The sequence below is a fragment of the Bufo bufo genome, chromosome 1 (genome assembly GCF_905171765.1).
Source record: "Bufo bufo chromosome 1, aBufBuf1.1, whole genome shotgun sequence".
In the NCBI taxonomy this organism is placed as follows: domain Eukaryota; kingdom Metazoa; phylum Chordata; class Amphibia; order Anura; family Bufonidae; genus Bufo; species Bufo bufo.
In genome coordinates, this window is record NC_053389.1 from 409,180,994 (window position 1) to 409,208,482 (window position 27,489).

Here is a 27,489-nt window from a genome sequence, read left to right on the forward strand (position 1 = left end):
CATCAACCGATAATAGGGATGCGGGGGAAGGACCCAGCCAGTCCGGCACCGGGGACATCCATGCCATGCTGGCCTCTCTGTTGACATCCATGTCGACAGTCAACGCCAGGTTGGAGAGGCTAGAATCGGTCACCACGACCCTTTCCTTGGCAGGTCCGCCACCGGCGGCATCACCGGCACCGGCTGGATTACCGGTGATCACGCCATCCGTTAGCGTGGAGGACCAGGAAGTCAACCCTGCGCATATGATACCAGAGCACTTAAAACTGGATATCCTGGAAGGTAAGGATGTAAACCTGGCCTCCCTTCTGATTGCCTCCCAGGATGTGGTCGAGAACACGACTTATGCCTATGACGAGGTTTCAGTTGTGGTCAAGTCCAGGGATGCCCGGCTCAATAGGAAATTGACCATTCCCGAATTCGTTTTGGCTTTCGGAATCTATAGAGAGGTCATCTGTGCGGTCTACCCCAACAGAAGGGAGGAATTTGACCTCTACATGCACAAACTGGTGGACCTGGGCAACAAATACGGAGGATCAGCATTTTACGACTATCACAGGTCTTTTTCGGCGAAAGTGGCGGGGGCTTTCTCCCAGTACAGAGTCCGCTCCAACTGGGCGAGGATCGACACGGTCATATTCTGTCGCCACTTCGCAGGCCTTAGGACCCCAGCCTGTGCGCACTGCTCCTCCACGGCCCACACCACCAATTTCTGCCCGAACACGTCGGACAGACAGGCCCTCTCACAAGCAGCTGGTCCCTCCGGGGTCCCGGAAAGGTTGGCCCGGGACAAGCTGGGTCGGCCGATCAAATTTCTAGGCAAATCCATGATTTGCAATAATTTCAATGAGGGGTCCTGTAATTACAGCGGGTGCAAGTTGTTACATATATGCACCAAATGTTTCCGGGCGCATGCCAAATCCATGTGTCCAAATAAAATGTTTGCAAAACCGTATCTAACAACCATCAACATGCCAGTTTTTACCGTGTTCATGTCACAACACCCATCCAGGCATCTCTCAGATTTCCTCGTTTCGGGGTTGACAGAAGGCTTCCACACGGGCATCCTGTATATGCCAACTGGCACCCTGGAATGTCCCAATCTTTTATCCGCTCTACACAACCCCACCGCCATTGACGCCCTCATAGCCCAAGAAGTAACAGAGGGCTTTGTGCTAGGTCCTTTCAAAACTCCCCCATTCGCCACATGGTGCACCAACCCCATTGGCATCGTCACTGAAAAATCTTCCCAGAAACAGAGGCTCATCATCGACCTATCGGCGCCTCACGGGTCAGGCAACCCCAGTCTCAACTCCCTCATTCCCTCGGAGGAATTCTCTCTGCAATACACCACCATAGATCACGCCATCACAGCCATCATACAAGCAGGGGTGGGGGCATGGCTCAGCAAAACCGACATCACCAACGCCTTCAAATTGCTACCGATTCACCCTACACTGTGGCACCTTCACGGCATCAAGTGGTCCGGGGATTATTATTTTTTCTCCCGGTTGACCTTCGGGTCCAAAAGTAGCCCGGCCATCTTCGACATATTTGCAGAAGCATTATGCTGGTTGCTTTTGAATGTAGCAAGGTGCCCGTTGGTATTACATTACCTTGATGATTTTCTATTGGTGGAAGAAAACACTTCCCCCCCTTCCAGCCTCAGAGCCACCATCGAGCTGTTCAAGGAACTGGGGGTACCCCTCTCCACCAAGAAGACAGAGGGGCTGGACACGATCATCACCTTCCTGGGTATCCAGTTGGATTCAGCCTCAATGCAAGCCAGTTTGTCATCCGGGAAGATCCAGGATATTCTCACCCACATAGACGGCTATCTTCAACTCGGCACCTGCAACCGCAAAGAACTACAGTCCCTGCTGGGCTCCCTGAACTTTGCCATGCGCATCATACCCCAGGGTCGCTCATTCATATCACGGCTTCTGCACCTCTTCCCCTTGTTCCTACACGACTCGCACAGATTGTCCCTGGATGCCCACGCTGCGGCGGATCTGGGCATGTGGAGGAGATTTCTGTCCACCTGGAATGGCAGGAGCTTGTTTCTCCCTCAGCTGTCGGACTCTTCCCCCTCTATCTGGTTAGATGCGGCATCTACCACAGGCTTTGCGGCCATATTTGGGAACGATTGGCTGTGGGGCAGCTGGCCTCCTGCGGTCCGGGGTCTGGAAGGATTCTCCACTACCTCAGCGCTGTTTGAGATCTATCCCATCGTAGCGGCTGCCGTGGCGTGGGGTCATTTATGGGCAAACATGTCGGTCCGGTGCTACTCAGACATCCAAGCAACCTGCCAGATCATCAACAAAGGTCGTTCTAAATCCCTCACAATCATGAGGTTCATGCGAAGACTTACTTGGCTGGCCGCCTGCAATAATTTCTTCTTGCATTGTTTCCATGTCCCGGGGGTGTGCAATTCGGCAGCTGACAATTTGTCTTGCTTCAAATTTCAGGCATTTCATCAGGCTCTCCCATCAGCATCACCCACGGCCTCCAGCACCCCGTCATTTCAACAACTCATTCTGGACTAGAGGTCATCATGCGGCATAGCCAGTCTTTGTCCCACTTAGCGCTGTCAGTCAATACACATAGAACGTACAACAGAGCATTCACACTATTCAACAGGTTCCTGTTGGAACACAACATCACGCACCCTTTCGTCATGACGTCTCTTTTGGGGTTTGCTTCTTTCTGCCACCTCAAACTCAAAATGTCATACAACACCATCAAACTATATCTTACTGGCATTCAACATCATATGCTAATCTTGCATCCCAACAACATCAGCTTCATGGCCTCACACCAAATCAAAACAATACTCAGAGGCATTCAGAAGACGGAACCCGCACGTCCAGCCCAGAGGCTGCCCATCAACAGTCATGTCTTCAAAGCATTATCCGACTTGCTGGACGCCATGCCTTTTGATACAGATACCAACGCCGTCATCAAAACTGCAATTTACTTAGCCTTCTACGGGTTCCTGAGGCCCGGTGAATTCACTACAAGCTCCACGTCCCAAACCTCACCTTGTCTTCTTGTCTCCCACCTGTCGAAACACCTGGATCACTACATCCTGACCATACCTCACTCCAAGAGTAGTCAGCATTCACCCGTCAACATCTCATATTACCCCACGCACAACAAATGGTGTCCAGTCAGGGTTCTGGACACCTACAGTCAGCTTCACAAGTTTCTACCCTCTCAACCGCTACTTCAACTTCATGGGTCGGTACTCACCACTACCACCTTCATGATCCATGTCAGGTCATTTCTCACCCAACTGGGCCTCAACGCAGCCAACTACTCAGGGCACTCCTTTCGCATCGGAGCTGCATCCACGGCCTCCAGTGCCAACATCCCTACTCATGTCATCAAGAAATTGGGGCGCTGGAAGTCATCCGCTTACGCACGATACATTCCCAATCCAGCGCAAGAGTTGAGAGTGGCTTTCCAAAGCATGACGGGTTGAGCTATTCATGTATTTATTGGCTACAAATAAACGGGTTTATTTCCATTTTTGCCCTCTTCTTTCTTAGGCCTACCTCATCCTCGGTTTCGGCACACCACAACCGACTGCATTTCTTTCCCTGCATTCCAGGGCTCTTCACTGTACTACCGTAAGCACCTAACACAAGTATTAAGGCATTTGCCTGGATTTGTGGGAGGGGCTGAGGTCCGCCTCCAGCCTATTTAGGGCACCCCCCTTACCTGGCTCCTGCACCGTCTGAGGTCTGAGCTTTGTCCCTCCCACCACTCCACTCATTTACAACTCATTTCTTTTATGTCTTTTCCTTGGGTGGGCCCTCTTCTTTCTTAGGCCTACCTCATCCTCGGTTTCGACACACCACAACCGACTGCATTTCTTTCCCTGCATTCCAGGGCTCTTCACTGTACTACCGTAAGCACCTAACACAAATGTGTTTATAAAAGCTTTTCCATGCTCCTGAATGGCATATCTGCTTATATGCATACATGTTTATAATAGCCAAGCTATTATATGCAGATCTGCCATTCAGGAGCATGGAAAAGCTAGGTGAGAAACAGTCACCTAGCTTTTCCATGCTCCTGAATGGCAGATCTGCCTTTAGGCATATCTGTTTGTAATAGCTGAACTATTATAAGCAGATATATCATTCAGGAGCATGGAAAAGCTAGGTGACAATTTCTCACCTAACTTTTCCATGCTATGCTCCTGAATGGCAAATCTGCCTTTAGGCATATCTGTTCATAATAGCTGATCTATTATAAGCAGATATGCCATTCAGGAGCATGGAAAACCTAGGTGAGAAATAGTCACCTAGCTTTTCGATGCTCCTGAGTGGCAAATCTGCCTATAGGCATATCTGTTTATAATACCTGATCTATTATAAGCAGATATACCACTCAGGAGCATTGAAGAGCTAGGTGACTATTTCTCACTTAGCTTTTCCATGCTCCTGAATGGCATATCTGTTTATAATAGATCAGGCTCAGCTATTATAAAGATATGTATTAAGGCTAAGGTATTGCCGTATTTGTGTGAGGGGAGGCTCCCTCTCACGGCATATAAGGCTCACCCCCATAGCCCACGTCGCGCGGCTCGTTGCTTTTCCGGCGAGTTTCACTTCCGGGTCGGCACTTTTCGGCAGCGCTCACGTGTGCCTCACTGGGCGGCATTTGAGTGCGATGCTCAAGGTCTTCAGGGCACGTCGCCTGGTCCGGCTCATGGACACTGGGCATTAAAACTGCTAGGCGTGTAGTTATGGCAGTCAGCAGCCCATACTGCACTGCATTGGGGCTTCTCATTGGCACACACGTAGTGGTTTTGGTGTCTTCAGCCAGCGCCAGATAAAGCATATAATGGTGGCACGTCAAAATACATGGCTCATAAGAGGTTAACCTGTCAGGGTTCTAGGTGGTAACAGCAGTATCTTTTTCAGGTCAGTAGGATCGTCATCCCACAGCGCATATTGCCACTACGTATCTCCTGGTACTTTGTTTCCGGCAGGTAAAAAAATAAATAAAAAATATATATAAAAAAAAAATATATAAGAAAAAAGGAAATAAAAAAAAAAATGGCGGGGGGGAAGGGGTAGTAGAGGTCATGCAATATGTTGAGTTCCTTTCTCCCCTTTTCCCCTTTAACTCGCAGCAGTAGGGCATATCCGCATTGGTTCAGGTAGGTGACACAGAGTCCGTCTTGGGGGTAGGGGGTTTGGTGTCACGGTCTGGTAACACGGGGGTGTGGCACATCCTATGCAGGGTATTCTACTCCTGAAAAAATAAAAATAAATAAAAAATATATATATAAAAGGGAAAAACGACAAGGGGGAAGACATATATTTCTTTTCACCCCTTGCCTTGACCGTAGGGCACTAAGGTCTTGTCACGGCAGCCCTTGTGTCGTGTGTTGCGGGTACTGACGTTCGTGGTCTGTCACCAGTACAGATGCTCGTGGCTTGTTACCAATAGGCAGGCGCAGTCTGTCACTGGTGCAGGCACGAGGTCCGTCATGTCTACAGACGATCAAGGCCTGGGCCGATTGCAGGCGCCTATAGTCACAGACGCTCAAACCCGTCACGGCTGCAGACGCTCAATAGTCTGTCACGACTACAGACGCTCAATAGTCTGTCACGACTACAGACGCTCAATAGTCTGTCACGACTACAGACGCTCAATAGTCTGTCACGACTACAGACGCTCAATAGTCTGTCACGACTACAGACGCTCAATAGTCTGTCACGACTACAGACGCTCAATAGTCTGTCACGACTACAGACGCTCAATAGTCGATCACGGCTACAGGTCACCAGGTAGTTATATATCTTGGGGTGGACCGTGGGCATGTCAACAGATTCAGGAGTACGATGCCCGCTTCACTGGGCAGCACTGCATCATGTTAGCAGGCTCAGACATCACGGGTCCGGTGACACTGGTGGTGGGAGCACGAGAGTCGGTACCCATAGGTAACCACAGTTTCTTTTAGTTAGGATGTCTCAGCAATCTCATGTGGAAGAGAGTGTCGCATCTCACAGTAATGAAGATACCCAATCCGAAAGAGAGGCGGTTCCAGCTCTCAGATCCTGGACTGTGCCGAGGCTCACGGCAGAACTGTTAAGGAGAGGAATTCCTTTTCCAGCGACCGCTAGGAAAGCGGAACTTTACAGGCTGCTGTTCTCAGAACCCCCTGCTTCAGGGGAGGACTCGGTGGCCACGGACACGATACAAAATTCCTTGTCACAACTGCACGCTGTAGTCAGTACGATGGCGTCTTCTCTGTCCCGCTTTCAGACCAGATTAGAGGCAATGGAAAATACGGCCTCTACTTCAAACGCGGTTGGCCCGAATACTGCCGTGCAGTTACTCACCCAGTCTTCTATTGTTGGCTCCCAGGTCAACCCTCTTAATATAGCACCATGTCATTTCGTTCCAGCCAATGTGCGTCAAGACATATTAGATGGTAAGGACGTTAATTTAGCTTCCTTGCTCGTAGCCACGCACGAAACGCCGGATAGCAAGACCATAGCGTGTGGGGAGGTTTCAGTGATCCTGAAGTCCAGAGATGTCAGGCTTAACAGGAAGCTCACCGTAGCAGAGTTCGTACTTGCATTTAGCTTATTTAGAGATGTAGTGTGTTCAGTGAGTCCCAATAGGAGAGAGGAGCTGGATCTGTATTTATACAAAGTGGTGGATTTAGCCAACAAATATGGCGGTACGGCATTTTATGAATACCACAGATCGTTTTCAGCTAAAGCTGCAGCTGCGCACAGGCAGTTTCAGCATACCATTGACTGGTCCATAGTCGATACCGAGCTGTTTTGCCGGCATTTTGCAGGTCTCAAAGCCCCGGCGTGTAGTAGCTGCGGCTCTTACGCACATGCCACAGATTGGTGTACTAGTGCCAGGCCAGAACGAGCACAAGCTAGCTATATACCTCCGTTTGCCAGGCTTACGACAGGCATAGACAAGTTAGGGAGGCCGATTAAATATCTTGGGAAAACACAGATATGTAACAACTTTAACACTACAGGTTGTTACTTTAATCATTGTAGGCTGCTGCACTTGTGTACCCTTTGTTTCAGGGCTCATTCCGTCACCGTGTGCCCCCAGAAAGGGCAACATTCAGCGTGACTAAGCGTGGTAGATACGGATCTGCTGGCCATATATTTATTAGATCATCCAGATCAGAGTTGGGTCCAGTTTCTGATCGATTGTCTTCGGCATGGCTTCCACACCGGCTTGGTGGCGCTGCCGCAGGTTACATGTGAATGCAAAAACCTGTTGTCGGCCGTCCGAGACCCGGTCTCCATTTCACACTTACTATCTGTCGAGTTAGAGAAGGGATATTTGATAGGTCCAATGGCACAGTCCCCATATGATTGTTGGAGGGTCAACCCCATAGGTGTTGTCACAGGGAAATTCTCCAATAAAAAAAGGGTAATTTATGATTTGTCAGCTCCTCATTCACTCTCCATTCCAAGTTTGAACTCACTGATACCCTCTGAGGAAGTTTCTATGAAATATTCTTCCATAGATGAGGCCATACAGGTCATTCTGTCACTAGGCGAGGGAACCTGGTTGTCGAAAGCCGATATCACGGATGCTTTCAAGTTGTTACCCCTTAAACCTCAGCTGTGGCAGTGGCATGGCATTAAGTGGCAAGGGCAGTATTATTTTGCGAACAAACTGACTTTTGGCGCTAAGTCGAGTCCCTGGTTATTTGATCAGTTTGCCCAAGGCTTGCATTGGGTACTAGTGAATGTTTTTCGAGCACATCACGTAATCCACTACCTGGACGATTTCCTGTTAATCGAGCCACCCACACAGGTCCCACGAGATCTCACGGTGTTGAGAGGAGTTTTTGAAGACCTTAAAGTCCCCGTAGCCCCCAATAAAGTAGAGGGTCCAGGTAATGTCATTACTTTTCTAGGCATTCGCTTGGACACAGTTAGCATGCAAGCTAGTCTGCCTCACGACAAGTTAACTAGGATCAGAGAAGTAGTACACAAACTTGCACGTGTTAGAGTCACCACTAAAACAGATCTCCAGAGTCTACTTGGTATGTTGAACTTTGCAATGAGGATAATACCACAAGGTAGATCATTCATATCCAGGTTGCTGAAGCTTCTACCCTTAGCCCCGGGTCAGGATAGCGCACTTAGATTAGATCAGGATGCCTTAGCAGATCTCATGATGTGGGATGAATTTTTGGCACAGTGGAACGGAGTGTCATTTTTTGTCCCCTCTGTATCCAGTCATTCCCCGATCATTCATACAGACGCAGCTTCTTCTACCGGGTTTGCGGCCATTTACAAGAAACATTGGATGGCCAGTCCTTGGCCGCCTGAGGTTTTAGATATTCCAGGCTTTCTACAGTCATCCGCCCTTTTTGAGATATATCCTGTAGTGGCAGCAGCTCATACGTGGGGCAGTCTGTGGGGTAACCAGACCGTGTTGTTTTAACAGATAATGCAGCACTGGTTGACATCATGATGAAGGGCAGGTCTGGGTCCAGAGAAATTATGGCATTTCTGAGGAGGTTTGTGTGGTTGTCGTTACAGCATAGGTTCAATTTTGTTTGCACGCATATTCAAGGACAGAGGAATCTTGCTGCAGACGCACTATCCAGGCTTAATGTTCCATTCTTTTTACAGGTTTCCCCAGGGGCAGATCCGCTACCAACTACGATCCCGCAGCACAACCTGCCAGTCATGCAGTAGCACCACTACTCCTCACTGCCAGATCCCTGGTGGAACAGTCCCTCTCCGTAAATACGTTGAAAGTGTACAAGACAGCATGGGCGTTGTTTAGCAAATTCAGAGTCTCACATCCACCACTAGATATGGGACACATAACCTACCTAATGGCTTTTATTGGGTTTTGCCACTCAAATTTGAAGTTAGCTTACAACACAATCAAGCTATATCTAGCAGGTATCCAGCATTACCTTTATCTGGCTCACCCGGAGCAGCCTTCCTTGTTTTCTGCCTATCCCATTAAGGCTATGTTACGGGGTATACAGAAAACCACCTTTCAGAAAACCACGGGCCGTCAGCCATTCACAGGTCCCATGTTTAGGGCAGTCTCTGACATGCTACGTAACCGCCCCTTTGGTCTAGAGATTAGTAAACTAGTGGAAACGGCATTGTACCTGTCTTTTTCGGTTTCCTGAGGCCCGGGGAATTTACGTGCACAGCCACTTCCACAAAGTTTCTTCGGAAGAAAGATATAATTTCAGATAGTTCAGGGTTCTTGCTTAATTTAGAACAGTCTAAAGCCGCTCGTCCGGGGGAGATGGTACGTATCAGGTATTTTCCCACCGGTGACCAGTGGTGTCCAGTCAAAGTCCTAAACCAATGGTTACTTCATATACGTACATCGTTACCAGACTCGCCATTGCTGCCTCACAACGGCACATCTCTCAGCATTCAGGTTTTCCTGAAGTACGTTAGGGCACTACTTCTCAATATCAATGTTAACCCAGCTAGCATCACGGGTCACTCTTTTCGTATCGGCGCCGCCTCAGCCGCCTCCAAGAACGGTGTCCCGGTCCATGTCATCAGGAAACTAGGGAGGTGGAAGTCCTCGTCATACCTTACGTACATCCCAGACCCATGTCATGAAATGTCTGTTGCTTTTCGTAATTTGTTGGCATAATACGTTGTTTTCATTAAAGCACTAACTACACTAACGTTTGTACTTTTTGGCCACTTTAGGCTACTTTTACGACAGCAGTTATGGCATAATTCTACTGCTTATTATGGTAAGGGGGTCGTGGTAGGGCATGCGTTCTGATAGCCTGTCCGAACACAAGTATTAAGGCTAAGGTATTTCCGTATTTGTGTGAGGGGAGGCTCCCTCTCACGGCATATAAGGCTCACCCCCATAGCCCACGTCGCGCGGCTCGTTGCTTTTCACCCGCCCACCCATTCCCCCTTTTTCAATTATCAGACTACTAAGGTGGCCCACTTTAGGCTACTTTTACGACAGCAGTTATGGCATAATTCTACTGCTTATTATGGTAAGGGGGTCGTGGTAGGGCATGCGTTCTGATAGCCTGTCCGAACACAAATATGCCTATAAGCAGATTTGCAATTCAGGAGCATGGAAAAGCTAGGTGAAAAAAATCATCACCCAGCTTTCCCATGCTCCTGAATGACATGTATAAATTATATAATGTATAATAGGTGAGGTGAGCAAATGCTGATTTACTCACCGCCTATGAGTTGTTTTCTGGGCAGTACACTGAAGGCTGCTGAACGCGACTCACCGCTGGCAGCACCCCTGACTCCACGCAGGAAGAATTTTGAACTTCCCGCGCGCAGCAGCCGTCACGGTCTTTCACTTTACGGCATGGCCTAGGCCCCAGGGGAGGAGTCTGACGTGACGACGCAGCGCGGCGTGCACAGCTGACCTGTCATCTGACCTGATCTGTCAGCTGTCACTGTCCTGGTGAGTTCTGTAAAGGGCCGGCCTGGGAGATTTCTCGTTGCGCGCCGGCCCTGTCATCATCTGACAGTCGGCACGGTTCGGTCCCACTAAAGGGTTGCGGCCGGGTTATTCCTCCTGGACGCATCGGCGCGTCATCACGCGAGACGCGAGATTTCCTGTGAACGCGCGCTCACAGGAGCGCGCGTTCACAGGATCGCAAGGTAAACGAGTTGATCTACACCCTGCCAGCGGCGATCATTCGTTGGAAGGCTGTAGATGCAATTTTTTTAACATCAGAAAGGTATATTAGACGCTGTTTTGTTAACAGCGTCTAATATACCTGCTACCTGGTCCTCTGGTGGTCCCTTTTGCTTGGATCGACCACCAGAGGACACAGGCAGCTCTGTAAGTAGCACCAAGCACCACACTACACTACACCCCCCCGTCACTTATTAAACCCTTATTAACCCCTGATCACCCCATATAGACTCCCCCCTGATCACCCCTCTGTCATTGATCACCCCCCTGTAAGGCTCCATTCAGACGTCCGTATGTGTTTTGCGGATCCGCAAAACACGGACACGGCAATGTGCTTTCCACATTTTGCGGATCCGCACATTGCCAGAACTATATAGAAAATGCCTTTTCTTGTCCGCATTTGCGGACAAGAATAGGACATGTTCTATATTTTTGCGGAACGGTAGTGCGGACCCGGAAGTGCAGATCCGCAATTCCAAATCCGAGCGGGACAAAGTCTGTCCCCATAGAAATGAATGGGTCCGCAATTACGTTCCGCAAAATGCGGAACAGAATTGCGGACGTGTGAATGGGGCCTAAGGGTTCCTTATCACCGCCAGTTAGTTAGCCACTTGTTAGGTAGTTAGCGCCCACCGCACCGCAGTCACTGATTAGTCGCTGATTAGCGTCATCGCTGTCGCTAATCAGCACTAGTACTATGTAGTATCTGTAAGTGATCAAGACTGATCGCAATCAGATCTATATCAGTACATTAGGGTCACCTTAGGCTCTACAAAAAACGCAGTGTTCGCCCGATCAGGCCTGATCTTGTGCGCACACTTGCGTCCAGTCCGCCCCACCGCAGTGACAGAAATGTTATTTTTCTGATCACTGCAAAAACACAGTAAAATCGCTGCGGCGCTATAAAGATCACTTTTGAGCTTTTTGGATCTTTATTAGCGATCGCAGCTTTTTTTTTTTGCACATTTTTTGGCAGAGATTTTTTCATCCACATTGATCGATGCGAATGAAGAAATCTGTGCCGTTCATTTTCTCATTACCCGTATGCTCAATATAAGGCCTCATGCACACGACCGTGCTGTTTTTTGCGGTCCGCAAACCGCGGATGCGCAAAAAACGGAATATAAATGCCGCAAAGCGTGGACAAGAATAGGACATGTTATATTTTTTTAGCGGGGCCGCGGAACGGAGCCACGGATGCGGACAGCACACGGAGTGCTATCTGCATCTTTTGCGGCCCCATTGAAATGAATGGGTCCGTATTTGAGCCGCCAAAACGGCGGCTCGGATGCAGACCCAAACAACGGTCGTGTGCATGAGGCCTAAGGAGAATCGCAGAAACCCCTAATGCTGGCCATACATGTAATGATTGCGCAGACCCTCAAAACACCCCACAAATGACCCCATTTTGGAAAGAAGACACTCCAAGGTATTCGCTGAGGGGCATATTGAGTCCATGAAAGATTGAAGTTTTTGTCACAAGTTAGCGGAAAGGGAAACTTGTGCCAAAAAAAAAATCTTCTATGAACTCGCCATGCCCCTCACGGAATACCTTGGGGTGTTTTCTTTCCGAAATGGGGTCACATGTGGGGTATTTATACTGCCCAGGCATTTTAGGGGCCCTAAAGCGTGAGAAGAAGTCTGGAATCCAAATGCCTAAAAATGCCCTCCTAAAAGGTACTCATTGGACTTTCGGCCCCTTTGCGCATCTTGTCTGCAAAAAAGTGTCACACATGTGGTATCGCCACATGTGGTGGGGAAATGTGTTTTGGGGTGTCTTTTTACATATACCCATGCTGGGTGAGAGAAATATCTCTGTAAATTGACAACTTTGTATAGAAAAATGGGAAAAGTTGTCATTTACAGAGATATTTCTCTCACCCAGCATGGGTATATGTAAAAATATACCCCAAAACACATTGCCCTACTTCTCCTGAGTACGGCGATACCACATGTGTGACAATTTTTTGCAGCCTAGGTGTGCAAAGGGGCCCAAATTCCAATGAGTACTTTTAGGCTTTCACAGGGCATTTTTTACGCATTTGGATTCCAAACTACTTCTCACGCTTTAAGGCCCCTAAAATACCAGGGCAGTATAAATATCCACAAGCGACCCCATTTTGGAAAGAAGACACCCCAAGGTATTTCGTGAGGGGCATGGCGAGTTCATGTAAAATTAAATTTTTTGTCACAAGTTAGTGGAATATGAGACTTTGTAAGAGAAAAAAAATAAAAATAAAATCATTTTCCGCTAACTTGTGCCAAAAAAATAATATTCTAGGAACTCGCCATGCCCCTCACGGAATACATTGGGGTGTCTTCTTTCCAAAATGGGGTGACTTGTGGGGTATTTATACTTCCCTGGTATTTTAGGGGCCCTAAAGCGTGAGAAGTAGTTTGGAATCCAAATGCGTAAAAAATGCCCTGTGAAATCCTAAAGGTACTCATTGGAATTTGGGCCCCTTTGTGAACCTAGGCTGCAAAAAAGTGTCACACATGTGGTATCCCCGTACTCAGGAGAAGTAGGGCAATGTGTTTTGGGGTGTATTTTTACATATACCCATACTGTGTGTGAGAAATATCTCTGTAAATGACAACTTTAAAAAAAAAAATTATACAAAGTTGTCAATTTACAGAGATATTTCTCTCACCCAGCATGGGTATATGTAAAAATACACCCCAAAACACATTGCCCTACTTCTCCTGAGTACGGCGATACCACATGTGTGACACTTTTTTGCCGAAAGTCCAACGAGTACCTTTAGGCTTTACAGGGTTGCTCACAATTTAGCCCCAACCAAAATTCCAGAACAGTAAACACAACACACCCCACAAATGACCCCATTTCGGAAAGTAGACACCCCAAGGTATTCACTGAGGGGCATAGTGAGTCTGTGGGAGATTTTTTATTTTTTTTGCCAGAAATTAGCAGAAATGGAAACTTTATATATTTTTTTTTTCTCAGAAAGTGTCATTTTCCGCTAACTTGTGAAAAAAAATTAAATCATACATGAACTCACCATGCCCCTCCGCGAATACTTTGGGGTGTCTTCTTTCTAAAATGGGGTCATTTGGGGGGTATTTATACTATCCTGGCATTCTAGCACCTCAAGAAACATGACAGGTGCTCAGAAAGTCAGAGTGGAAATTCACATTTTTGTACCATAGTTTGTAAATGCTATAACTTTTGCGCAAACCAATAAATATACACTTATTGGATTTTTTTTATCAAAGACATGTAGCACAATAAATTCTGACACAAACTTGTATAGAAATGTAATTATATTTGAACAATTTAACCAGAGAAAGTTAAAAATACACTTTTAAAAAAAAAAATGCGGCCTATTTTGATTAATATTGGAAAAACGAAAAATCTTAGCAGCAATCAAATACCACCAAAAGAAAAGCTGTATTTGTGAGAAGAAAAGGAGGTAAAATTCATTTGGGTGGTAAGTTGTATGACCGAGCAATAAACCGTGAAAGTAGTGTAGTGCAGAATTGTAAAAAGTGGTCTGGTCATTAAGGGGGTTTAAAGCTAGGGGAGCTGAGGTGGTTAAATCGCTCATACTACTGTAACAACTATGTTTTTTCAGACTTGATAAAGGGGTCTAGAGTACCCCGAAACGCGTCGTCTTTTCAATAAAAAAACCTCGTATCCAAGCTCGGGTTGTGATTTGCGCCTTATGTCCATCGGCTCGCCGCTCGAATCCAGTGCAGACGAGACCTTTTTATTCAAATACCTACCCAAGTGGCAGTTTGGCCCCCGCCCAGGGTCGTTTCGGACATCATCTGGCAGCACCAACCCAGACAACCTCCACCCTTCGAACCTCCCTCTACTAAGGTTGCACTACATTCAGTGGAACCGAACCAGGTGAGTAATATCACTCATCTTGGTTAGGGGGAAAGGACATCTATTTGTTTACACTCACCTATGAGCGCCTTCTCCCCTTTCTTGGCCATCTGATTGCTATATTGTCCCGAGGTATTCGGGTTAGGAGTGCTAAACCCACTCAGAGATACGGCGGCTCTAGGTCCTGATCCAGGGAATCCACCACTGATAGACCAAAAGAATGGATTACTGTGAACACTGCCTACTTGAACGGAAGAAACTCACCAGCATATGGACCAAAACAGAGACCATACAAAAGACTTCTAAAAACATAACAGCAGAAGACAACTGCACGGAAACGATTAGTTCGAAAGAACTAGCGAATTAGTTTTTTCGCCTGGAGTCCAGCCTCAAAGAAGAGACACAACATCATTTGGACTGGATTCTTTTAGAAACTTACCTTAACGAATCTCTGGTACCCCGTGGACTCCGATTGAGATTCAAAAGCCCTTTTCCGAACAATCCAGACTTTACCAAAGACTTTACCATCTCTTACAATGTGCCCATGGCATGATGACACGTTTGGTAACAAAAATGGAGTCCCTTTGCCACAACCTGAAAGATAAAATACAGGAACATACTAACCAACTCCAGACACAAGAATTTCATACGGAATATATCAGGTTGAATAGACAAACTACAGGTAGACTCATACAGTATGAGCGCAAACTCATTGAGAAAAAGTCAGCTAAACTCACAAGGGATAGAACTGATTTTACCAATAACAATATTCAATTCTGGCTTAACACAAAAACCAACAAAACCCATTCACCCCCAGCAGATCATTAAATCCCACACATACGCACATCCCTTCCAATTCACATCCCAATGTTCCCTTCATTTAGCACGCCACTACATACTCACGTACGGCATGTACACGCCACACAAACCATCCGACCACCAAACCCACCTCCAGACAACCAACCACAACCAAACCCCCTAGCCCCCATCCCACCTCACCAAACATGCCACCTACGTTCAGGCACAAGTCCCAACGCCTTCGGGATGAATGACGCCCAAAAACTCCCAACCCGAATTTCCTACCATCAGGATCAATTCAAAACACCCACTCCACAGGACCCAACTCCTTTGCTATTCATTCCAACACCCACTCTGGAACCCCCATATACTTCACTCCGCCATCCATACCGCAACAAGAGAGTCAACCTCTCACTTCAAAATAAAAAGTAGAGTCTCTGTATAGGATATTAGTCTCCTCAAGCGCTGCAAATCCTAGGCCAAAGTGGGTGAAAAGTCCATGAAATAGTGATATGGAGAAGGATTGCGCTGCAAGGGGAGATTCTTTTCTGTTATTTCTTCTTATAAACGTAGCAGTCTTCGGTTAAAAGGACCACATGCAAACGATAACTTTCAACAATGGTATGGAAATCTGAAATGCAGTAAGAGAACACACTATGGTGTAGTATGCTTGGAACACCTGTCGCATTGGGTGAATGCAATATACTCACAAGACTCCACTTGTGAGACGCATGGAAAGAGACCTCGTGGATGTTTTCAGCAGAAAAGCTCTGTCGATGGAACAGGCATGAACCAGGAGACGTTGATTCAGGAGATCTTGATTAAAACCGTAATCCAGACAGTGAGGTACCTCTTCCAAAAGATATCACCCGACTCGCACTTCCAAGGATCTCAAAGGAAGAAGGGTCCAAAAATAGTGAAGTACGTACCAATATTTAAGATAAAAATGGTTTAATATACTCACAAAAGTACAGAAATAAAACATATTAAGAACAATCTATGCTGCCCGACCCGGGTTTTGCCGTGATGCTTCATCTGGGGCGTTAATTACTAAGTGGAAACACTGTGTTTAAATTCACGGGGAAACCTCCCCTCTAGTACTGTATACGTCATGATGACATCTAAAACTATAAAGTAATATAAAAATATATATATATAAAAAAAGAGCAGAAACCACAATATTTCAGATATTATAACAACACATAAAAATGACAGATACGGACAATCTAGTGAAAATAGACTTGGTTATAAGGATAGGAGGTACATGGACCTATGTAACCTCCTATTAAGTAGTATTAACCCTTAGATTCGTTCCTAGACTATGCAGGCAATGACATCACATTCGATGTTTAACCCCTGCGGTTGAATGGTATTCAGAAGGTACATCCACTCTACCTCCCTTTTATTCAAAATCGCTATGAAATCTCCTCCACGTATGGGGACATGTACTATCTCAATACCAGTAAAGCGCATACCCCTGTTTTTTTTTTGATGATGGATCTTGAAGTGAAGAGAGACACTGTGCGTCTCAAGTCCTTTTTTAATATTGTAAATATGTTCCTGAACTCGGGTCTTGAGGCTTCGTGTGGTTCTTCCAACATATTGGAGGCCACAGGGGCACTCCAATAGATAGATGACACCCACATTGTTGCAAGAAATATTGCCTCTTATTTAAAAAATTGCTCCTATTCTTTTATTCAATAGTATAGTTTCCACAGACCTTACCCGATCCTTTTGCATGCGGTTTCTGCATGGTATGCAAAAACCGCACCATGTGAATTTACCTTTATTGACAACTGGGCGTTTTTTACTGGTTCATAGCGCTAGCTTTGCAACCAATCTATTAGTGAGATTGCTTGCTCTCTTGAAAACTACAGGGGGTTTGTCTGGAAGATCCTTACTTAAAACCGGATAATTTTTCAGTATATGCCAATTTTTATTAATCATACTTTTAATGTGACCCACTTTGGTGTTATATTGGGTTAGGAACATATATCTAAAATCATTTTTTTGCTAATCTTTCTTCTTACTTATTAGGGGCTTATTCGCATCACGTTTGTCTTCTATCTCTTTTCTACAATGGTCCAAATGTTCTTCCTCATATCCTTTTTCCAAAAATCTTTCTTTTACCATCTGGCCCTGTTCTTTATAGTCTTCTATTTTGGTACAGTTTTTAGAAATACGTTGAACTGACTTTTGGGTACATTTTTGAGCCAAGATGGGTGATGGCAGCTGTTTAATTCTATATAAGTATTCACGTCTACAGTCTTGAAAAAGGTCTTAGTGTTCAGTCTGCTGTCTTCTACAAAAATAACCAAGTCAAGGAAATCAACAGAGGTGGCACTAACATGGCTGGTAAATTTGATGTCCGCTATGAAGGTCTCTAGACTCTCCCTCTTACCTTGTCAGATGAGAAGGCAGTCGTCTATGTACCTTTGACAAACTATTAGTCGACCCTTATCTAAATTTTTGTTGAGGACCGTGTCGATTCTTTCTCTCTCCCACATGGTCATAAAAAGGTTGGCGAGACTGCAGGCAAATTTCGCCCCCATCGCCACGCCAGAGTGCTGAAGATAAAAAGAGTCACTATAAAGAAAATAGTTGTGGGTGAGACAAAAAAAACCACACAGTTCAAAACAAACTTTTTTTGATCGATCCCCATTATAGGATCACTATCTAGGGCTTCCTTTACCCCTCTTATTCCCAAATCTTTTGGTATGCAAGTGTAAAGAGAGGACACATCCACTGTGGCTAACCACATGGTTCCCTGGAATACTCCAATCTCCTCTATGAGGTCGATGACACTAGAGGAATTTTTCAAATAGGAGGGGGCCACCGTCACATACTTCTGCAAGAAAAAATCAATGTATTCATTGACTCTACTGGTCAGGGAGTTTATCCCTGACACAATAGGTCTCCCAGGGGGATGGATCGGATTTTTATGCATCTTAGGCAGAAAATATATGACAGGGGTAACCTCTCACTTCACCCTCGGACCTCCCCCAAGGGTGTCCATTGAACCTCCCCCCAACCACCTTCGGGTCCATGGATCCCATACCAGCCCTACTGGGTTAGACTCTTCCAACTATGAGGATTCTCTTCTCACTATCCACAATAGTAGCTATTCAGCGGACCCACCTCTATCCCCTTATCATACCAACAACATATCCGTATCTTTTTTACCGCTTCCGGGGACCCTGACCCCACAAACCACATATGTCCTCAAACGTCCATCAGGGAACACATCCACAATAACCGATTTTTTCAAACCAAAAATGACACAAGCCCAAAAAGGCACCAAAAGAAAAAATGCAGACGAGGACGGAGAGGAGGAACGGCCGAACGACACACCAAAAGCAAAAGAACTAAAGAAAACCCCTCAGAGCAAACACAGTCCGAAGCGGAACAAAACTGCACAATTGTGAAATTTTTTAATCTCTCTGGATGTACCCTCACAGCAGCACAAACCACTTTACTACAAAAAGGGTTATCCTTCTGCCCAGCCGAAAAGTTCAATGAATTAAAATTATTCATTGATCTAAACTCGTTCATCCGAAAAATCACCCTACAACGACATTTCGCCATTCAAGCCGAACAACCCAGCACAAACCAGAAAGAAGACACCACACAAGGTCCAGACTTAGATAACACTCTACATACTGAACTTAGACCAAAGTCTTCCTTTAATCCCATTCACCATAGGGGCAATCATATAAACACATTTTTCTCCCTCGTCTCTAAAGACGTCAGAGACATTAACAAAAATACCAAAATCAAAACAAATCTAACTATGAAAGATAAGGAGTGCAGACAAAGGAGGTGGGATCGTACTACAAAACAAAGCAGACTATATCAAGGAAGCACAAAGGATCCTGAATGACACATCATATTACGAACCCCTCTCGTATAACCCACTCAATGAGGACACAAAGGAATTAGGAGCACTACTGAAACAGGCAGAAAATGATCACATACTAACTAGAAAAAAAAGGGAATTCATCACAATTGATCATCCAACTACAGCTATCTTCTATCATATACCAAAAGTCCATAAAAGCACTGAAAATCCGCCGGGGAGACCGATTATATCAGGCATCAACTCCCTCACTAGTAATCTTTCACATTACGTTAACCTATTCCTACAAAAACATGTTACCAATCTACGTTCTCACCTGAGAGATTCCGCCCAACTTATATCCTTGCTAAAAGAACTTATTGCTGGCTGACACTAGACGTAGCATCTCTATACTCTAACATTCCACACGAGGCAGGTATCAATACATCTAAATATTATTTGGAAACCGATGAACAACTCTCCCCGGAACACAAAACATTTATCACAGATGCCATCCGGTTTATCCTAACACATAATACATTCACATTTGAGAACTGCCTATACAGACAGCAGAACGGAACCGCTATGGGGACGTGTTTCGCGCAGAGTTAGGCAAACTTATACATGGGACGCTTCGAGGATCTCTTTATATATAACGAACATTATTGGAACGATATGATCGTATTCTATAAACAATACATTGACGACCTCATAATCATCTGGAGAGGTAGTAACGAAGAGGCCGAAGCCTTTATCTCATACCTCAACACCAACATCTGGAATCTGACCTTCACAGCCAACAGTTCTACCGCTTCGATCGAATACTTAGATCTACTCCCTTTTTCCTGCAATGAAACTATCCAAACAAAAACCTTTTTAAAAAAAGTAGATGGAAACAATTACCTTGATTACGGAAGTGCACACTATAGAAAATGGAAAAATAATATACCATACAGCCAGTTCAAACGTATAAGGTGAAACTGTTCCACCAAAGATGACTTCACAGCAGATTTCTGAATAAAGGATATCCAAGCAAAATCATTGAGAACGCCTACTCCAGGGCGAATGCCCTAACTCAAGAAGAATGCCTAGTGACCAAAGCTAAACCAAGGGAAACCGAAAACCCCAACCAATATAGAACATCATTAATCACTACCTACAACTCCAACCATGATACCCTGAGGGGAATCCTGTCAAAACACTGGCATATCCTAACCAATGATCCGTACCTTAAACCAAAAATACTGCAAAGGCCGAAAATCACGTTTAGAAAAGCGAAATCTCTGAAAAACATCCTGGCCCCAAGTAAATTAAAGAAGAAGAAACCAGCCCTCACCAGCAAGATCAGCTGGTGCCCTGAATGCCGTGGGCAGCTTTAAGTGCGGTCACACTCTATGTAAACGCTGCAGCAACATTTCCAACAAAATCAGAACCTTTAAGAGCAATCACACCGGCGAGGAATTTCACATCAAAGGTTTCATCAATTGTTCTAGTTCGTACGTGATATACCTCTTGGAATGCGAATGTGGCCTGCAGCCACTTTTTATCAATTTTTTATTTCTATCCTCTATTTAATCATTTCTCTAATCAATCATCTAGCCAAAACCTTCAACCAACGAATTATTTATGGATACATTTTTTTTTTATTCATTCATTGATCTATCCATGAATCAAAAAAAAATAATGTATGCGTGTATGTGTGTATATGTGTACAGTATGTGTATGTATGCACATGTGTATACACATTGTTTTAGCTATTTTCCTCCAACTATTATGAACTTTTGATTATTTAAATCGCTCATACTACTGTAACAACTATGTTTTTTCAGACTTGATGAAGGGGTCTAGAGTACCCCGAAACACGTCATCTTTTCAATAAAAAACCTCGTATCCAAGCTCAGGTTGTGATTTGCACCTTATGTCCATCGGCTCGCTGCACGAATCCAGTGCAGACGAGACCTTTTTATACATATACACATGGTAAGTATTTGCAATACTCTTCTTCATAAGACTTGTATGGAGATAAAGATTGTTCTTCCAGGCAATCATTTCCTGGTGATTCACCTTTATGTCCTGCATTGGTACAATCATGAAGTTCAGCTAATCCTTGAGCAACTGGATTCCATAAGGACATCTTCCAGGCGGTTATCCTGCTGTTTGACAGATTTCCATCCTTAAATCTATCACTTTGCAAATATTGCAGTGGTTGGTGTGCAGTTTCTACAATGATTTTCTCGCCTTGGATAAAACTCCTGAAATATTGCAAAGCCCATACCATTGACAGAAATGTTTTTTCACAGTCATTGAATTTTACCTCAACCAGTGATAAGGACTTGATGGCATAGGCGATGATCTTATTCAGGTTTCCCTGTTTCTGGATGAGGACTGCACTTACGCTTTTGTTGGTGAAGCCTGTTTCAATGAAGAAAGATTTCCCACCTTCTGGGTAATCAATGCATGGAGCCTGGGTGAGTGTGGCTTTGAGACAATTCCCAGCTTGCTCATGATGTTCACTCCATTCCCATTTCCCTCGTTTCTTCAGCAACTGCAAAAGAGGTTTCGTAATCTCGGCATAGTTGTCTATGAACTTACGTAAATAGTTTATCATACCCAGGAAGGATCTCAACTCCTTGAGATTTGTAGGTGACTTCGTACTGGTCACTGCTTCCACCTTCTTTTTCTGTGGGTTGATTCCATCAGCAGTGATTTCGTGACTTAGGAAATTTACTTTGGTACGACACCATTGAGCCTTCTGCAAAGAAAGTTTCACACCAGCTTTCCTCAGTTGGGTTAGTACATGCCTCAGTTCCGCAATGTGTTCCTCAAAAGTCATGCTTTTGATCAGGATGTCATCCACATAGGATAAGGTACCTTATTCAGTGGCATCAGGCATCGCCTTATGCATGAACACAGCAAACTTATGGCCTGCATTAATGTACCCGAAAGGCAATCAGGTCTATGCATATTGCTGCTTCCCAAATGTGAAGGCCAATTTGTATCTATCCTTCTCGTCCACCTTAATCATCCAATATCCTTGCGCACATTCAAGAGCAGTGAAAATTTTGGACCCCTGTATTTGCGCCAAACACTGATCAATATATGGCATGGGGCATCCAGACATATATACCCATTTATTTAACTGCCTCAGGTCCGAACCGAGGCGAAATTGACCATTGGGTTTGAGGATCCCAAGAATAGGATAGTTGAACGAGTTGTGTACCGGATGATTCCCCGCCTCTCCAAGTTTTTGACGATTTCTGATTCTTATAGCGCCTCGTAAGCTGCCAGCGGAAGTCAGTACTGTTTGACATATACAGGGGGTGCATTGTGATCTGTCTGAATTTCATAAGAGTCCTTAGAAAACATGTCCTGGAATTCTGCGAAGAGCCCCTTTAGTTGTTGCGCTCCGACTCATCGGAGCATGCGTCAGCTATAGAGACTTGCTTTTCCACCTGAAAGATTTCAGGTTGACTTAACTCGTAAGGTTCAAGCTCACTAGTTAAATTGTTTTGAGTATCGCGTACCTTCTCTTTTCCCTGTTGGCATGACTCATACTCCTTCTCATCGATCTCATGGTTGAAAACCAAAGATGATTCTTCAATGTGGCATGTACTATTCTTCAGGACTGAAAGGATAAACAGAGTGGATATTGAATACCCCCTCAGGTGTTGAGGAAAAATGTTGCTCCACTACTTACTTTTCTGTCAAGTATTCATCAGGAATAAGTCCAATAACATCATTCTGGAATCCACAAGTATAATACTCTGAATCCATACCCAGACCAATTATGGTACCTTTTTGTAAGGATATGCTATGGGGAGCCATTCTGATGGATGTTTACCATAGGAGTGGGCTTTACCTTCAAGTCGAGTTGCTGTATCCGGTTAGGCTACTTTCACACTTGCGGCAGGACGGATCCGACAGGCTGTTCACCATGTCGGATCCGTCCTGTGGCTATTTCGCCGTGCCGCCGGACCGCCGCTCTGTCCCCATTGACTATAATGGGGACGGGGGTGGAGCTCCGGCACAGCACGGCGGTGCACGGCGAATGCCGCCGGACTAAAAAACCTGACATGCAGTAAAGGAGACAGAAGGAGATGCCGGGCCACGATCAAGTGGACTAAGGTGAGTTAAATTTATTTTTCTTTTTTTAACCCCTCCAGCGATGTTTTACTATGCATTCTGTATTCAGAATGCTATTATTTTCCCTTATAACCATGTTATAAGGGAAAATAATACAATCTACAGAACACCAATCCCAAGCCCGAACTTCTGTGAAGAAGTTCGGGTTTGGGTACCAAACACGCACGATTTTTCTCACGCGAGTGCAAAACGCATTACAATGTTTTGCACTCGTGCGGAAAAATCACGGGTGTTCCCGCAACGCACCCGCACATTTTCCCGCAACGCCCGTGTGAAAGGGGCCTTATAGTCCGGTAAGGGCTGAGATCCAATTTCACCTCGTTCAAAACACCCTGCCAATCCCGGATCCCCCTGTCTCTGAAGGAAATAGTGGCAAAACTTATTTTCAATTGCCCATGGTAGGAATCTGATCCTGTCTGCATCAGAATACAATTTTAAAGAATCCATGGTGGACTGGTACAGTTCTAAGTGATCAGCAATTTCAGGAGAACCTCTCTTAGAGAATTTAGGTACAGTGGCATTTAGAAATTTTATGATACTCAAGTAACTCTGATCCCCTTCTAAACACTGAGTATTTTTCTTTTTAGAGGCCACCTCATCATATGACGGTTGCCTGGAACTCTTATACCCCTTGTGGGCAAACTCATGCCTGCGCAGTAGGGAATAAGCCACATATTTTCCACATCACTGTCATAATCACTCATACTCCAATCACTTCCATCGTATCCACTTGGCACAGGTGACTTAACCCGAACATTCCTCTCTAGGGGAAGGTGTGGGGGGACACTTCTGTGGCCTTTTGTCGCTAGCGCCTAGTAAGGCCGTTACAGCTTGAAACACCTGACTTAATTGGGTTAATGCCTCTTGTGTAATCATGCCATCACCCACGGATGGCTTAGGGTCTCGGATGGATTCCCATTTAAGAGCACGTGTTGATGACATATATATATATTGGGGTGTGAGAGCTGGAGGATCCAAAAATCTCTCATTATCAGACAGATCACTTTCAACATTGACTATAGTATGGCTTGGTCCGTCTGTTTGCTGAAGTCTGCAATAACGGAGGTTTAGCTCATCTGCCTCCCTTTTTAGTTGATGATAGGCAACATGGCTGAGATCGAGCTCACACTTTAAGTCCTCGATCGATGCTTTTGCAGATTCTAACTCTGTTTCTATACGGGATATATAGGCCTGCATGTCTGTTATATGTAGATTTCTACTCTTTAAGAGGGTACTGACTTCTAATATTGCATACAGGACTGGTGGCAACATCTTTAAGAGGTTTTGGTCTTTACTGGCATTACTTTTAAGCACACCAAAATAGGTTAGATGTCTCCTGACTGTACCAAATGATGTCCATAAATCCACACATTCTCTCTTGGCTTCTGCCTGCAGCTCACTTAACCATGCAGTTACATCCTGATCCAAACCCAACCGTGAATTTACATATTAAACAATGTTGTGGATTAGCTGTTCCGGGCTTGATGGAATATCTCCTGTAGCTCCACCAGAACCAGCTTCACTACAGGCTGTGCTCATTTTCCCAACCAATAATTAGTACACAGATATATGACCAATCTGGTTAGCCAAGAAAATTAAGTTTACTATTTGCACAAATAATTAATAAATTGACTTGTATTCTCGCTGGGGTCTTCAATTTATGTCAGGGATATAAATCAAATGCTTTATATAAAAGAAAGGATCAAAGGTAAAATTTCAAAGGGAATTGATACTAGAGGTGGACATATAAAGCACTTCAAAAAGAGTTCATTGTTTATTAATATAATTCATTGTTTATTAATATAATTATATTGTGCAATCAGTAAAACATGGTACAAGCATCTATGCAAAAATATAAATTATTTATTGTACAATAACTTGGAATTTGGGTTGAGCAAACCCGAACATTTCAGTAAAAGTTCGGGTTCGGTGTTCGGCGCTTTCTTGGCGCTTTTTGAAAGGCTGCAGAGCAGCCAATCAACAAGCGTTTAACTGTGTGCCCTTAGAAGTCATCACAGCCATGCCTACTAATGGCATGGCTGTGATTGGCTAGTGTAGCATGTGACCCAGCCTCTATATAAGCTTGAGTCACGTAGCGCTGCACATCACTCTGCTGTTACTAGTGTAGGTAGAGGATGCGGCTGGTGATTTCAAGGAGAGAATAGGAGAGAATCTTTGTTCAAAATGTGAATCTAACTAAGCGATCTACATACATTTTGTTGTGTGGGTGCAGGGCACAATTTTTTTATCCTGCCCTGAGCCCAGTGACCGAAAAAAAAAATACTTTTATAAGTCAGTTCGGTGGGCGGCGGAGGCTGCCATTTTATGCAAGCTCAGTGCACCAACAATGCATCTGAGCTTTTGTTTCATTGAAATCCAAGCTTGAAAAACAGCACTAATAATGTAGTTGTAAAAAAAATCACCCTTTTTTGGCAATATACAACATCTGGTGCATTTGCAGGATTAGTCAGTGTGCAATTTGAGCTAGAAATACAGCCATAATTTCCTGGGTTTTTAAAAACACACTTTTTTGCCAAAATACAGAATTTTTCTGGCCTTGCAGCATCAAGACGTTTGAAATTCCAGGGTTATATACTGCTGTCATATTCAGTTATTAATCAAATACCCATTTTTGGCACAAATCTTTAATTGCTGCCTAGTGTGGGTCAGGGCATGTGAGATACATCCTTTATATACTGGGGTTATATTCTTCTATTAATAAAACACCCCTTTTTGGGCAAAATAAAAATTTTTCCTGGCCTTGCACCATCAGCACGTGTGAAATTCCAAGGTTATATACTGCTGTCATATTCAGTTATTAATCAAATACCCATTTTTGGCACAAATCTTTTATTGCAGCCTAGTGTAGGTCAGGGCGTGTGAGATACACCCTTTATATACAGGGGTTATATTCTTCTATTAATAAAACACCCTTTTTGGGGCAAAATACACAATTGTTGCGCCCTTGCAGCATCAAGACGTTTGAAATTCCAGGGTTGTATACTGCTGTCATATTCAGTTATTAAACAAATACCCGCTTGAGCAAAAAAAAAAAAATTGGCAGCCTTTGCTGCAGATGTCATTGTGAGACACACCCTTTATATATTTGGGTTATATTCAGAAATTTGAAATACAGCCATTTTGGGCAGAAATCTTTAATTGCGGCCTAGTGTGGGTAAGGGCGTGTAAGATACACCCTTTAAATACAGGGGTTCTATTCAGGTATTTGAAATATAGTATTTGAAATACAGTCATTTTGGGCAAACAAATTTAATTGAGGCCTAGTGTGGTTCAGGGCGTGTGATATACACCCTGTACATACCGTCATTCTATTCTACTATTAATTAAACCCATTTAGGGCAAGATCCTAAATTCGAGAAATATGAGGAGAGCTTCAAATAAGGTACGTGGCCCAGGTTGTGGTGCTGCTGGTGGAGCTCCTGTTGCAGGGAGAGGACGTGGCTGATCTGTGCCAGCTACACGCACAAGTGAAAGGCGAGTAGGCGACAGAACCTGCAGTGGTATTTGGTCGGGCCTAATGCGGTTCTACGAATAGTGAGGCCTGAACAAGTACAAGCGATAGTAGATTGGGTTGCTGACATTGGCTCCAGATGATTCACATTGTCTCCTACCCAGTCTCCTGCAGAAAGATCAGAGTTGGCACCTGCAGCCGATGTCCATCAGTCTTTCACCTCACCCCTTTGCAAATCAGCCAAGCAGTCTGAGCCCCAAGTCATGCAGCAGTCTCTTCTGCCTTTTGATAACTCTGTTAGCAGTGTTTCCCAGGGCCATCCACCTATCCCTGCCCCAGAAGTGGAAGAGATTGAGTGCACCGATGCCCAACCACTTATCTTTCAAGATGAGTACATGGGAGGACCATCACAGCACGTCTCGGATGATGACGAAACACAGGCGCCAACTGCTGGGGCTTTCGAAAGTGTGCAGACCGACAAGGAGGGCAGGGATGAAGACTGGGTGGAAGATGATGTGGAGGACGATGAGGTCCTCGACCCCAAATGGAATCAAGGTCATGCGAGTGACCTATGTAGTTCGGAGGAAGAGGTGGTGGTCGCACAGAGCCACCTGCACAGCAGAAGAGGGAGCAGGGTGCAAAAGCGGAGCGGCCGTCCTCTAGACAGTACGCCTGCTACTGCCCACCACAGCAAGGGACCGAGCACAC